The 15,976-nt window shown below is 38.9% G+C and overlaps 1 long non-coding RNA gene across 1 annotated transcript; it reads left to right on the top strand.

The window, feature by feature from the left end:
• Positions 1–468: 468 nt before the first annotated feature.
• Positions 469–15,440, top strand: LOC140614675 (uncharacterized). The gene is made up of 3 exons (XR_012015485.1): positions 469–594; positions 13,162–13,233; positions 14,921–15,440. It is a non-coding gene; the product is annotated as an uncharacterized lncRNA (long non-coding RNA).
• Positions 15,441–15,976: the final 536 nt, after the last annotated feature.

Genomic DNA, 15,976 nt, shown 5'->3' on the forward strand with positions numbered 1-15,976 from the left:
GTTTACCTATGGCTTGTTTAACAGCCAATTGTAAAAACATGGTCTACTTCTCCTAGAATGAAGTAGCTGTTGAACAAATATTTTGTGAATGACTCATAACCCAGGGACATTTAAGTTACAGAATGAATGACCAAGCCCGTTCCAACCAGGGGACTGATGTCGCCATCACCCACTTCGTAGTAGTGTCACAACCACCAAAGTACATTAAATATCTGTAAAAGAATAACATTTTTGAGATGTTAAGTCATTATCTTTTTGTTTCTTGTGATTCCTTTCCCCTAAATGTCCCAGAATTCACTACCCATTGGATCCTTGGACAGAATTCGATGAGAATGAGGTACCCTGCACTTTGTATAAAAATAGATCTTAAAGGATTACGGTTAGGCAAGGATCTGCAAACAACCACTCCTGTTTTGCAAAAGCCAAGCCTTGCTGAGAAAAAAAGGTTAAAAAGGAAACGTGTGCGGTCTGATGGGCTGGAGGTTGGAGGACTGATTCTGGGGCAGAAGGGAAACACATGAGGTTTTTAGCTCCAAGAAGGGACTAATTCACTAAACGTCATGGCAATTTTCCTGGACTGCAAAAAGGAGCGAGGTAAGGGGGACAGAAGAAGGGCTGCGCCAGACCTGAACATAGGGACAATTAGAGAGATTTGGGGGGAAACTGGGAACACAGTATGGGTTTGGAATATAGCCAGTTCTTACAAACTGCCAACAATCTTGACCTGAAGGAATGGGTTGGCTTGGGGCCACCGCAGGTCCCAGGAGGCTCACACACAGCTCCTTCATTCAATATACACTGTGTTCTTACTAAGTAGCATGCAGTGGGCAAGCTCTGCACATTCAAATTAAAATTATAATGTTTATTTTGGACATTGTGAGCAAATTCTCTTCACTGTTTGGGGAAAATGGAAATAGTGCTAGAAAGATAGTACCAATATTAATTATAATATTTTTAAAATACCTTCACCCTGCTTTTAATAAGACCTCAAACCAAGGTTATGCATGTGCTCATTAGTCATCTGCACATTGTAATTTCATATCCACAGTTAACTTCCCACACCTCCAATTCTTCTTTATAACCTATGTATAGATATTTAAACTGCCACATGAGCCCTTAAAGATAAGCAGTATCTCTATATGCAAAATTATGTTCCTAAAATTATAATATATCATCATCATTTGCAATAATTTGTTTATTATTTGAGTTAGAGTTTACACCATGATTCAAATTATTTCACTTAATCTGGACAGCAGCAGGGGCATTTATTACACCTATTCTATAGATGAGGAAACAGAGGCTTCTCTGTTCAATAGTCTTTCTGAACCAGAACAAACCCAGATCTTCAGATTCTCATACCTGTACCACCATTGTATTCAAATATCTACCATGGCTTTTGTCATTCTTGGGATAACTAATTTGATCTTTGCCACTTACTCATAGCTTTAAAGTGTAATATAGTTCCACATCCACTATTAGCACAAAGACTTTCCTGCCCAACCTTATCCACATAGACCTTGCCTTCCTCTTATCGCCCACAGGACGTCTGTCCTCTTGACATCGCTATTTGGTAATTCATCATATTCTTCCTTGAGACACTTCTTATGCTGCTACTCATCTATCAGTGTGTTTACAGGTCATGGCCCCAACTAGACAGAGCTCCTGAAAGATCGTTTCCTATCTGGCCTTTCCATACTCCCTTGCAGAGTACTCGGCACACCACAAATCTGCGCATTTCCAGATTTGTTGATTGACGAAACAGCTTGTTTCCTATCATTCAAAAGAAAAAGGGCCCCCTCAGATTTCTGAACCCCTGGGACAAGAGAAGAACTCAAAACTCAGGCCACCACGCTGAGAGAGACGATGTCTAGCTTCATGATTTTGCTTACGACCAACTACCTTTGTGAACTCCAGCAATTAATTTATTATTTAATCCAGCCCAGTAAAGATTGGGTGATTTCATTCTTCCAACAAGAGCTCTGTTCTGTATTTAATGACTAAAACATACATGTGTGACTTGCAAATATTGTAATAATGACTTTATATCCAGATCAATGCATTCCTAGGCTATGCCTTGCACAGCAATATCAAATGTAATCGGGCTTTCTACCCTTGTGACACAACCCATCAGCTAAAAAGTGCCTTATTTCCTTTTCTTAAAAAGTACATTAAATCTACTCTGGACTTTCCCGTCTGTCACTGCAGCTGGAGGTGACTTCCTGCTCCGTCAGCTGACTGTGAGTCACTCCACGGCTGCACGTTAGTTAGAGAGGCCGCTTCAATTCTCCAGCTAGTTGGGAAAGAGAAGGATAGGCGTGAGCCATGGGACCTCCTCCTCAGATCTCAAACCTCTGGGATCCCCTTTTCCCATGTTCATTTAAAACTTCCACCGTGATCAGTTCTGCTCTTCAGCTTCTGGTTCTGTGGTGATGCCTCAAAAGACAGGAAAACCAGTTTCCTACTTTCCAGAATGAAAATGACATTAAAAAAATCCACCTCTGCAGCGAATGAATCATTTTCGGGCAACCCCTTTCTCCAAGGGGGTCCTTCCTTTGAGACACATTTCGGGGACGTCTTCAGTGAGGTAAATGACAATGACAAAAGCACTACTTCTGGGATTTGAAATGATGCAAGTAGAATTTAAAAGGAATTTCAAAATTACAGGAAAGTAGCTATGAGGGGAGATAGGGGGAACATGAAATACAAACAAGGAAACTTCCAGGATTGAGGAAGCCTTTGGAGCAAAATCATGGAGAAGCTGGGGGCCCAAGTATAAGAATAATCTATAGAAAGAGGAATTTGGAGACCACTCTGCCTTTTGCAAATAGCTTACATATTATTTAGCTAGTTGGGTTTAAAGTCTTTCTCTTTAAAAATAAAAAATAAATAAATAAAACCCTTTTCATTAAAACAGGATAAGAGAGCAGTGACACTAACCTAACCTCATCTGATGCTTCAGGAAAAAGCCAACAAAATATTATTGTGGTGTAATAATGTAATAATAAATTAATATGTAATAACTAAAGTAAGTTAAAATGTAAATAAATTAAACATGCACTTTTCCTAATGAGACCAGTAAAACAATAATCCAGTTACATTGTCATCACCTCTGATTTCTCCAGATATATGGCTCATTAGCAGTGCCAGGATATTGCCTCATTTTTTTCTTTCTTCTATGGATTGCTGGCATGAAATTATTTGGAAAATAAAAGGAAAGCAGGTAAATTAGAGATGAGGGTAAAAGAGTAAATATATGTTCTCACAGTTCCCAACAAGATGTATGTCTGGTACAGGATGGGGAGGAATTGGACAGTCAAAGCCCTTTGAGATCTCAAGTAGGGAGGCTCACTGGCCCTGACATAGCAAAGGTTAGGGAAAATCTATGAGCCACTCCCATTAGAATGTTCCATCAGCATTCTACATATTTCAATACCTCTATGGATTAAATTACCTATAACCATTCTAACCAAAACACCACCATGCCAATTATTGACATACAGATAATTTAAACATATGGCAAACTTCCATTCTGGACTTTTTTTTTTTAAGATTTTATTTATTTATTCATGAGAGATACAGAGAAAGAGGCAGAGACATAGGCAGAGGGAGAAGCAGCCTCCCTGCAGAGAGCCCGACGTGGGACTTGATCCAGGGATTCTGGGACCATGCCCTGAGCCGAAGGCAGATGCTCAACCACTTAGCCACCCAGGCATCCCTGGATTTTTTTTTTCAATGTCATCCCAGTTGGAAGCATTCTTGTTCATTTGCTGGACCATGCATTGGATCATCTATCCTGATACTGATTTCAGGGGGAAAAAACGTGTCAGGTTTTTTTTTATCAAGGAAAATCAAGCTAATGTCCATCAAAGGAATAGGTGATGAATAACAGGAATTGACTATACATTAACAGTGGTTTAAGAAGAGATGGAAATCTCTTTTCTTCATATAGAAGTCTGGAGGTAGGAACTTAAGTCTAATACGACAGCTCTGATCCCCAAATTTTTCAGGAACCCAGGTTCCATCCAGCTTTCTCTTCTGCTGTCCCAAAGCTATGGTTCTAAAGTTCTGGTCCAAGAGGGTGGTTCCACTACAGAGCTACATGACAAGTAACAAGAGGCAGTTGGAAAGAAGCTTATAGGGCTTGGAGTGCAGATGCCATTGGTCTTTTAGGGAAAGTTCCTGGAAGCTACCACTCACGTGGCACCTCCCCCTTATATCCCATTAGTCAGAAGTTCATCACTCAGACACACCTTAGGGAGCCTAAGAAATGCAGTCTTTTTTTCTGCACAGCTTTGGACCTAGCCAAAAGTCCATCACTGAGGAAGGAGAAAAGCTAGATATTGGGGATAATTTGCAGTCTCAGCTACAGAACCAAAGAGCATGATATATCACTTTAACAGGCTCTCACTCTTCCATGCAAGGTGCTAGTAAAGTCATCACATTGGCATGAATGATTGAGTGGAAACAAATAGTAATTTATATTCAATATAATAATTTATGGATCATTTGGGAATTTGAGATAAGACATAGCCATCTATCAGCTCTAATATCATGTGTATATCTACTTCTTTATCTCAATGTTTCTTGATTGTAACAATATAGATTTATGTTAGAGGAATAAATGTGGCTTTTAACATATTGGGTCAGCACATTTAAGCACCAAAGAAAACAGCCTGTGTGCAGGTTGGGGTTTTAGCTTTAGAGCATTCATTGAAGTTATTCTTGGCATGCTATTTTAGAGAAATTCCAAACTGTACCTATATGCATGTTTACATGTCTTGTTTAAGAAACTATTTCAGTTTTCTGTATTCCTTCCCATAAAGTTTAGTCATTTTTGAGCATTCCTCAATTGTCTGTTTCATAAAATTTAGGAAATGTTAGTAATAAAGATTAAGGAAATGGTACTACACATTAAATTGGGAAAAGTTCAAAATTGTAATAAGGAGAAGATTTACCAGTTATCTAGAGTGAATTGCTGTAAGATTAACTATTGGTTTTTATTTAGGAACACTCTAAAATCTCTGTCATAGGGTGGACATATCTTAGTTGTATCTGAGTTACAGACGGAAACATGGTGATCATTCTCCAGGGTCAAGCCTATTATTCCTAGAAAGAAAATGAATAGCAACATCTTCAACTACACTTGAAGTAGAATCTTTAGGAAATAGTTGACAAATCTTTTGATTAAAATGAGACTGCCTTTTTAAGATAACGAATACTGTAAGAAATGTTTATGGATCTTTAAATAAGGCTTTAGAGCCTAGCTCCAGTGACTAAACGCCCACACCAGGGAAAAGAAAGAATTCTGTCCTGACTCAAAAGCAGAATTCTACTACCTGAGTCACCTACAACACTTCAGCAGCACCCTGGATTTTCCTAAAAGGATCCTTAGCCAAAGATAGGGCAGGTTTAGCCATGTTCTCTTATGAAACAAGCTGATGACACAGTCACAAGGACTACGGCTCAAAGGGTATGGATCGGGCTGGTGCCAAGCCTGGTATGATATCCTGCATTCAGTACAAAGAAATCTAGTCTCTTTAAATATCAAGACTCTTAGTTCAAATATCTATGTTGTCTACTCATGGTAAAAGCCCTACTTTTTGCTCTATCTTATTATGATCACTAAGGCTATTTGGCCCACACTGGGACAATTCTGTCCTCTTTTGATATTTATGGAAAATATGTGTTCATTTTCAGCTGCATTTGCTCATTTGCTTTTCATCTTCCTTCTCTCTCTGGTTTTCTTCTAGAATCAAGAATCTTTCTAAAAATCATAGCCTAGAAATTAGGGTAATGCAGCCATCATCTAGAGGATCCTGAGAATCTTAGGCTTAAACCATGGTAAGAGCCAGAAGGGCTTTCAAAGATCTAGTCCAAACTCAGACCAAAGGAGTTAGGGTGTCCACATCAACATTCACAAGCAGACATACAATCAGAATTGGGCCCCAGAAATTGTCAGTCCATATGATTTTGGCCCAGCCATTACACATCTAAGAATTTAGATTATAGATATCCTAAAATATATACAAAGTTATTTGTACAAGTCCTCACATTGCAGCATTGTTTGTAGTCAAGAAAATACTGGAAACAGTGAATCAATAAGAGGATGCCTATTAATCAAAAGCTGATCATACAAAGTGATGGGGTATATGTGAGTGAAAATATATGTGGAAAGAGTGAGATAATGCCCACAAACCTGCCTTCTTAGTGGCTGCTTCAAAGGGCACCTTGTGGCTCAGTTAGTTAAGTGTCTGACACTTGGTTTCAGATCATGATTTTATGGGTTGTTTAGATGGAGCCATGCCCAGGTCAGACTCTGTGCTCAGTGGGAAGTCTGCTTGAAGATTCTCTATCTGCCCCTCCCTTCTCCTTCTCTTTTTCTTAACTGAATAAATAAATCTTTTAAAAAATTAGTGGTTGCCTCTAAGGCTTAGGATTGGCTGAGGAACAAGGGAGGAGGGCTGCTCACATTTTCTGTTATAAACTCCTGTTACAAGATTTAAAATGGAACCAGTAAGGGGTAAAAAGAGCAGAGATGTGACTTCCTCTCAGGTGATCACCCTCCCCATTAAAAGTGTCGGTGTGAACATTTCCCCTGCTAACTAAATACATTTATCAGCTGCCCCTTTCCCAGTTGCTCAGATAAGATAAACATGTGCCAATTGCTTTGTGTTGGGTAATACTGGAAATGTGATTTTTTTAAAGCTTCAGTACAACAGAAAATAATCCATTTTCCCCACCAATACACTCTGCAGCCTGTTAAGGTCATATGGGTAATTATATGAGAATGTTGATAAAACTGTGCTCTTTCTTCCCTTACTGTGACGCTCTCATGAACAAGCAGTGGATCTTTGCTGGAGTATTTCTCTCTGCACCTGCACATGGGGATGAGTATTGGTCATCGTAATACTAATACTGTAATTCAAGTTTCCTCTGGCCTTACCCAAGTTTCACTGGTTCTTTCATAGCCTAGGAACCGCAGACCTTCAACCCTCCCTGAAAGGTATCTTCTAAATACTTGTGGAGGTTCCTAGAAGGTATCTTCCACATGCTACTGAATCAAATCCCTGCATGAAGCTTCTTTGAGGTCTTTCTTGGCATTTCGCTCTACTTCTGCAGCTGAGGCTCTGGACATCAGAAATGTTTTAGGTTGCACGGCAATCTCTTTTAGATAGGAGGGACTCCTCTTTTCCCCAAACTGATGCCCACCCAGCGGTGTGGTTTCTGGCACAGTATATTACAGAGTTACTCATGATCCAGAATTTCAGTTTCCCCTTGCAGCTCCCCTACCGTTCAGAGGATTGAGGTTTTTGTTCCTAAATATGTATTGACCTTGTTGTGTGCAGACACATGTAATATATGCAGTGATGAATGAAACAGCCAAGTGCCCTTCTGTCATGGAATTTTCAGTCTATTCATGGAGAAAGATAATGGACTATAAATTAAAGCAAACAAATCTATAACTGCACATAAATCTATTTCCTGCACAAAACAGGTGCAGTGCAGGAAAGCAAGAGGTATGAGAGAAAAGAACAAAGGAACTACTTAGGGTAGCATGGCCAGAAAAGGCCTCTGAAGTAGTGATTGTTTATACAACAACTAAATCATTGAGAATCCAGATCTGGGTACAAAGATGAAAGGCATAGCACAGGGAATGCAGTCAATGGTATTATAATATTTCATATGGTAACAGATGGTAGCTGTACTTGCTGTGGGCATAGCATAACATGCAGACTTATTAAATCACTACATTGTACACCTGAAACTACCGTAACATTGCCTGGCAAGCATACTTCAAATATAAAAGAAAAAAAAATCCAGACTTGGAAAAAGGAAGGGAAGGAGTTTCCAAAAAGAGGGAGGAAATGGGGGAGGGAGGTGGAAAACGAATAGAAGGAGCTAACATTTTTAATTACTATGAACTAGGGTCACTCTAAGAACTTCACATATATCCTTTAATGCTAGCGCAGTCTGTGAAGTAGAACTATTGCTAGGACCCCTTTGCAAATGAGCAAAATGAAATACAGACAGGATAAGTAATACCTTCGTTACTCAGATAATAAGTGGTGAAGGCAGAACTTGAATCCAGACAGCTTAAGACCCCAAGGAAGGAAAGATTTTAGATTATTTCAGTAATTTAAAGCCTAGTGTGTTTGAAATAGAATGACAAAAGGGGAAATCAGCATGAGATGGAGTCATGGAGGCGGGCAGGGACTAGACTGTGAACGGCTGTGTGTGGTCATATTTCCTTCTCAGAGTAATTCATACTTGATTAACACTACTCCAAAGGAACAATATTGTACTGAGGAGCCAGCTGGAGTAATGAAAATAATGATCACTTATATTATTTCTGTAAGCTGAGGTATTAGAAAATGAGAGTGCTTCCCTTATGAATAAGGCAGGAGACTAAAATCCTGGAGACTGAATTGCACCTTCTGGCATATATGCTACCTTGATATATAACTTAGGAAATTGCACCATCTCCAGTACTTACCTGTAGTAACCTGCCCTGGATTATAGAATTACAGGTAGCCAAAGTAAATAGCAATGTACATGGGCTTGAATGCCCAGTTAATAAATACAGGGACGGGACACCTAAGTGGCTCAGTCAGTTAAGCCTCAGACTCTTGGTTTCTGCTCAGGTTGTGATCTCATGTGGGATGGAGCCCTACCTTCAGCTCCACGCTCAGTGGGGAATCTGCTGGAAGATTCTTTTCCTCTGCCACTCCCCCCAATCATGTGCACTCTCTCTCTCTGTAAAAATAAATTTAAAAATCTTTAAAAATTTTTAAAAATAAATAAATATAGGGATGAGGAAGGGTAAGGAAGGAGCCATTATCACTGTGAGTTGGTCCCCTCTAGACACCAATGAGTTCTGCCTGGCTAAGAGCAGCTCTGGATAACATCCTTTTCATGGCCACTGGCTACAAACTTGGAGCCTCTGTCTATGCTACTTGACTTGGATAAAAAGTCCAAGATGGAAATGAAGAAGTACCAGAATCTGGCAAGCCAATGCAGAATTAGACTGAAAAGGGGTGAAATGGCTGCTTTTCTTAAAACTCTGATGAATTCTGTCATTGAGAAGAATGAAGAAGCAACAATCTTTTTTAAATCCTTAAAGTCTGCTTTTTGTTTGCTCTCCTGAATCCCATTAGAGGATTCCTTCAACTTTTAGAAAATCTCAAATTTGCCAAAAAATGAGAAAAACTCAATCTAACCACATACACAGAATCTAATCTCAGCTCTGGTCACATAAACTAGGAAGAATAGAGAGGGGATTTCCCAAATTCTTGTCGCTCATGATGGTAAATCCTTATTGGTTAATGTGCTTCTTCTGAGTAGTGTGGACATCCATTCTCCACTTTCCCCTTTCCTGCAGACCCTCAATTTCTGTTTTGGGACCCATGTGATTCTTGAAAGGCTAATTGGTGGTAAAAAGGGAACATGGACCCTAGGCTAAACCATCAGCACATCTATTCTCCTGGTCACAATGATAGTGACCTAAGACAGTTACTTCAGAGTGACTCTCAAAACTTTTCCTGGGAGAGCAAGATAAACCTTCTATGTCCACCGTGTATATTTGAATGAGAAGCCCTGGAGCTAGAGCCATCTGTGGACCATAAGAGGAGCCTGACTTCAGATAGAGTCAATACTAAGGAAAACAGAGTAAACAATGAGAATAATGAAAAACCAGGTCCTGGATGCCATCATTGAGCTAAAGGACCCTACCTCACCAGAAACTGGTGGACTTTTCAGGGATGTCAGTTGATGAAATTTGAGTTCAATGAATATTTATTGGGTATCTACTTATGTGCCAGATATAGTATTAGGCACTGAGAATGCATTAATGTATGGAATAGACATAAATCCCTGTCTTTATGGAGCAGGAGACAAACAATAGACAATAAGCATAATCAGTAAAATGATAGTATGTTAGAGGGTGATAAATGCTATGGGGAAAAGGAAAAGAAGTACAAGATAAGGAGGTAGAGGATAAGGGAGTAGGAAGTGGGGAACAGGTTTAAGCTGGTATGAGTTGGTCTCTGTTACTTGCTCTCTACTACTTACAATTAAAACGACAACACGTTAGAACATCTTAAATATTTGTAACACCCCTGCCCCCATCCAAACACATCCAGAAGCAGAAATTATAATAGGCTTAAATAAATAAATAAATAAATAAATAAATAAATAAATAAATAAATAACAAAGAAAAGGAAAGTTAATGAGATTTGCCTAAGATTCAGGAGGAGAAAAAATGCTATATTTGAATTCAGGATAAAGATTGAACTAATTTATTTCAAAACAAAGATCTACATTTTTGGGCAGAGTTTGAGGAGACTCTTAAAAATGCTTCCATTTAAATTCTATGGCATTTTGGGACATCTGGGTGGTTCAGTGGTTGAGTGTCTACCTTTGGCTCAGGGCATGATCCTGGGGTCCTGGGATCGAGTTCCTCATCAGGATCCCCATAGGGAGCCTGCTTCTCCCTCTGCCTATATCCCTGCCTCTCTCTCTGTGTCTCTCATGAATAGATAAATAAAATCATTTTTAAAAGTCCTATAGCATTTTGATAAAAATTATAATACTGTCCTGAAACAGCAGGATCCTTTCCCTCTCATTGCTTCTTGAAACTTAAAAATAATCATTTGTCTCTACTTCCAATGTTCCATTTATGGAAAATGCAGAAGAGTAATATTGATAATGCTTCACAACTTGAGATGTTAAATACTGTGACTAATTTTTCAGGGACCAACTTGCAAGAACTAGGATATTCTGTAACTGAGTCAAAAGACAACAAAGAAGCAAAAAAGCAAGGAAGAAAGAATGACAGAGAGAGAGAGAGAGAAAGAGCAAATTAACTTAATACAGAGATGGGTACTCCCACCTATCTTTCTGAGTGTGTGGCTAGTGGCTTCCTGTAAAGGAAACACTTTGTCAACTATTTTCTTGTTAAGACTGGCATTCCCCCCCTTTGTACAACTGTGCAATGTTCTGTCAAAGAAGAAACAATCACCCTGGAGACTCGGGTCTCTTGAATACTAGGAATGGTGTCAGATATTCTGTCCTTGTTATAACTCTTACTTTTTAGTGGGCATCTGTTCATAAGCTGTGTGCTTTTAGATCTAGTGTCAGACAAATTAAAGCTAGGCTCTGAAAATGCCAGAAAGACATTCATTAATATGACTAGATTAGCCTGGAAGGTTTTCATGCAAATGCATTGTGCCTTGACCAGTTTCAGATCTTGAGTCCAATCTTCCCTAAATACCTCAGATTTAGCCTCAGTGACTCTGCACCCAGTAGGCAGACCAGAGAGAAGAACACAGCCAGGGAGAACAAATGCTGAAGAAGATACCTTACCCACTGAAAGTCTCTCCCTAAAACCTAGAATGATGAAAACAGATCCCACTCCAGGAAGATATACTAAACCTAAATAAAATTGTTTTTGAATCAGTGAAAAGAGACACCTTAAATCATTAAAAAGAAAAGATTATCTAACACATCATGTTGAGACAATTGGTCAGTCCTTTTGGCAAAAGACGATCCTTCCTACTTTCCATTAAGTTCTCAGTGGCTGAGATCCAAAAACACATGCATATAAATTCACACACACAAGTACACACACACACATACACACACACACACACACAGAGAGGCAAAGGAATCTAACTGTTTACAGGCCAAGAGAAAAATAACTGAATATTTATTTGGTCACTGATGGTGAAGAGCACCTTAGGTTTGAGTCATGTTAAGAAATCCCTAGGGAAATGATGAGACACTTGACCCGATAAAAATATTGAATTTAAGGACATGATTTAGAAATATAACAGAGAGAAAGATCTACAATGAATATAATAATAATCTAACTTCTTTAAAACATAAAGAGCTTAAAAAAACATAAAGAGCTTATAAAAATTGATTAGAAAAACATGAACATTCAGAATGAAAATGGTCAGGAGATACCAGATAATTCATAACAGAGCAAATAATAAATAAATTTTAAAATAAATGAAAATCATCTATCTTACTATTTAACCACAGCAAGATTAAAACAAGCAGAAGGGAATCTTTCTTACTATCAAGTTAGAAAAAATAATTTATTTTCCTAAAGTGCTGATAAGAGTACAATGAAACAGGAAATCTCATTTACTGCTGGTAGGAATGTAAAACTTTCTGGAAAGCAATCTTTTGTTTCTCAAGAGGCCTCAAAGATGTTTATATTCTTTGATCCACTAATCTTACTTCCAAGAATATATCGTCAAAAAGTAATTTAAAACTTCCAAATCAAAAAAAAAAAAAAAACTTCCAAATCATGGACAAACAATCCTGCATAAAAGCTGTTTATTTCAGCATTGCATAAAAAAAGAAAGGATGCATTCTAAATGTCCACTAATCATTTCAATATTTCATTGAGTATCTAATGTGTCCAACACTGAGATATAACAGAAGCCAGATACACCATAACATAGTTCTTATTCTTGCAGAACCTATAGTTAGGGAGAGGAAAAGTGGTTAATCAACCACTTGTCATCAAGTAATTATGACATTTGCTACAGAAGTTCAACGCAGAGGGGACCTAGTCAAAGGAAGTCACATTTAAACTAAAATGTGAAAAAGTTCATCAGTAATCAGAAGGGAAGAGTGTTCCAGCAAAAGGGAACAGTACATGCAAAGACCTGGAGGTAGGGGATCTCTGGGTGGCTCAGTGGTTTAGCACCTGCCTTTGGCCAGGGCCCCATCCTGGAGTCCCGGGATCGAGTCCCATGCCGGGCTCCCGGCATGGAGCCCGCTTCTCCCTCCTCCTGTGTCTCTGCCTCTCTCTCTCTATGTCTATCATAAATAAATAAATAAATAAATAAATAAATAAATAAATAAATAAAATAAAATAAAATAAAATAAAAATCTTTTTAAAAAATTAAAATAAAAAATACCTGGAGGTAAATATTGGCTGGAGAACCTGTAAGTTTGCAAGAAGAGATAGGCAGAGACAAATAGAGGCAGTCCTGTACATCGTGTTAGAAGTTCAGATTTTGTCCTGAGGACAATGGTTTGATAAATTATGCCACATCCATCACATGAAAATACAAGCTATTAGGAGAATAGTTTCTATCATCTGAGGAGACTCAAAAGAGTAAAAATGGTAATTTTACTCTATTTAAGGACATGGAAGCCTACAGATCCAGGCTTTGCTTTCTAACCCCACCTGGGCAATTCTCACCCTTCCCAACTCAGGTAAGAGTGTTTTTGTATTTCCAAGTGGCTCTGAGTCTAAGCCTCTATTTGAAAGATACGGACCTAGGAGGCACCAGATTGGAGTTGCCTTCCTGGGAGAAGGGAGATGATAGGAAGTGTCCACTGTCCCCACCCTCTTCCATCTCCACTCCTCTTCCCACCCTGCACTGGGGAGAAAACATCTTCCTAGATAGGGGAATGGCCGTAAAAGAGCTAAGGGGGGTTAAATATTAGGTACCATGTCTTGAATTCACCAGCAAAGACACGAAAAGCTCACTCATCAGGAGGATACCCCCCAATTCTGAATGTACCACAAAGACATGGAAGGTAGCACAGGGCATGGCGGTGTGTGTATGTGTTTATATCTCCAAGAAAATGGGAGAGCCATCCTAAAACACGAGGGAGGTTAGCTTTTCCAAAGAACCTTAGTGTGGTCAAGACAAACTTTTGACTTAGAAATGAAGAAACCTGTGATCTACACAGCATGTTTATGGGGAAAAAAAAAAGAAAATATTTGTTACAAATAAGGCAAACATTACATAAGCAGTAATAAGTTTATGAAGAGTATACAGAGACCAAAACTAAGCAAAAGAGGAAGTAAATGATAAATTGTATAAATGGTATACTGGCAGCTTTGCTTAAAAAACACGCAAACACGACCAACAAAAAGCAAGAACATGCTCCACCCTATTAATGGTGGTTATCCTTGAGTGACATTTTTTCCTCTGATTTAATGCATTTTTCAAATTGTTTGATAAGCATATTTTACTTTTAGCAATGCTTCTTCTATGTTGTAATGGTTTCAGAATGTTAACATCTCAAGAGAAAAAGCCTGGGTTGGTGTCTAGCACATAGTAGCAGTACATAAGTAACACTCATCAGTGAATGAAGTCACTCAACTTTATTGCAAGAGTATACAGAGTGTGAGAAGTGTTAAAATGTTTTTGACCTACAAAGTGTACACAGGCCCTGCTGATTCAGACCAGTGACCTATTTGCTGAACTTACAGTTTTCTTGTTTTGATGGTCGTCTGCCAGTTAAAATTACATTGATGATTCTTTCTTGCCTTCACTCTGGACAGAGAAGAAAAACTAAAGCATGTATTGCTTTAACACTTTCAAATCGTTAATCTTGATATCACTTGCTTTTTTAGGCTATAGGAATGGTAGCATGTATCTCTCCTCATTTCCTTTTTAAAATTACAAGCCGCATGGAAATTTAGTTAAATTAGTTAAGAGTATTCTATCAAATAAATCAACAGCTTTACTTCTAGAGTCCTCTTAACCTAAGCTAAAGATAAAAAAGCAGCAAGAAGGGGCCACTGTTATCTGGTTAAAATTGACAACTGAGAGATATATGAATGGTTGTCTACAAGTTTAGAAACAGGAAACAGTGCTCACTGCACTTGCCAAAGGGCATGTAAACTGAGAATGTTGTTATGTAGAAAATCAAGATCAGAGGATGAACGCAGACTATTTTCTAGAACAAAACAGTTTGTGGTGACAAGTAGTGACGTGAGGTTGTGTTTATGTGAACACATCCCATATCTGGTGACTAGAGTGTTTTCTTCACCCACAACAACTTTGTTGTCAAAGGGTTCTGTGCTATTAATTGTAGAAGCCTATCTGTCACTATTAACGTATCAAACAGAGGTCTTGATATTATCTGCTTCTGATCTGTTGATTAGGTTTCACCCGCAGGAAAAGCCTGGCCGCAGGCTGCCACAGGCCAGCCACGCATGACGTACAGAGCAGCCCTTGTCTCACCCAGTAGGAGTGATGCAGGCAAAAAACACACCTGATCCCATCGCTTTCCATGGCAACAGGGCTGCTCGTCAGGCCAGATAACAATGATCCATCATCAGGAAGAGGCTTATCCTATGACAAGAGAGTGTTTTTGAAAGGTAACACGTCAGCAACAACTCCTCAACAACACTGTTTGTTATTGTGGTACATACAAAGAGAGGGCAAGGCTGCCAGCATAACTTGCATATGGAACAGAAGACTCCTGCCCTGGAAGAAGGAACTGAGTACAGTCATTCCCTTTCTCCGTGGGGAATATGTTCCAAGGCTCCCAGTGGATGCCTGAAACCATGGAGACTACTGAGCCCGACATATACTATGTTTTTCCCTCTACACACATACCTACAATAGAGTTTAATTTATAAATTGGCACAAGAAGAGATTAACACAAAAACCAACAATAAAATAGAGCAATTATAACAATATACTGTAATAAAAGTTATGTGAATGTTGTCTCTCTGTCTCTTAAAATATTGTACTGTCCTCACCTTTCTTCTTCACATAACCATGTGAGATGATAAAATGCCTACATGACGAGGTGAAATGAGGTGAATGATGTAGGAATTGTAACGTGGTGTTAGGTTCTCATACACCAGGAGGATCATCTGCTTCCAGACCATGGTTGACTGTGGGTAACGGAAACCCTGGAAAGCAAACCCCGGATAGGAGGAACTTAGATATAAATGTCCTCTGGGGGGAAGAAAGTAGATAAGCATATTCTGAGTTGGAGCCTCTATTCATCTATGTTATTTATCAGATGGACAGAACGTCTTCCTTCTGAACAACACAACGCCTTATGGAGAGAACTTCAGATCTCTGCCATTTAGGCTTGTGAGTTGTAAGTAGAAAAAATCAAGGAAGTAACAGAGGGAACCTAAGTGAGAGAGGAAGGGAGTCGTGGCACTGTGAATCAAGGCAAAATGAGTCCCGGCCCATCTGGG

The sequence above is a fragment of the Canis lupus genome, chromosome 1 (assembly GCF_048164855.1).
Source record: "Canis lupus baileyi chromosome 1, mCanLup2.hap1, whole genome shotgun sequence".
Lineage (NCBI taxonomy): Eukaryota > Metazoa > Chordata > Mammalia > Carnivora > Canidae > Canis > Canis lupus.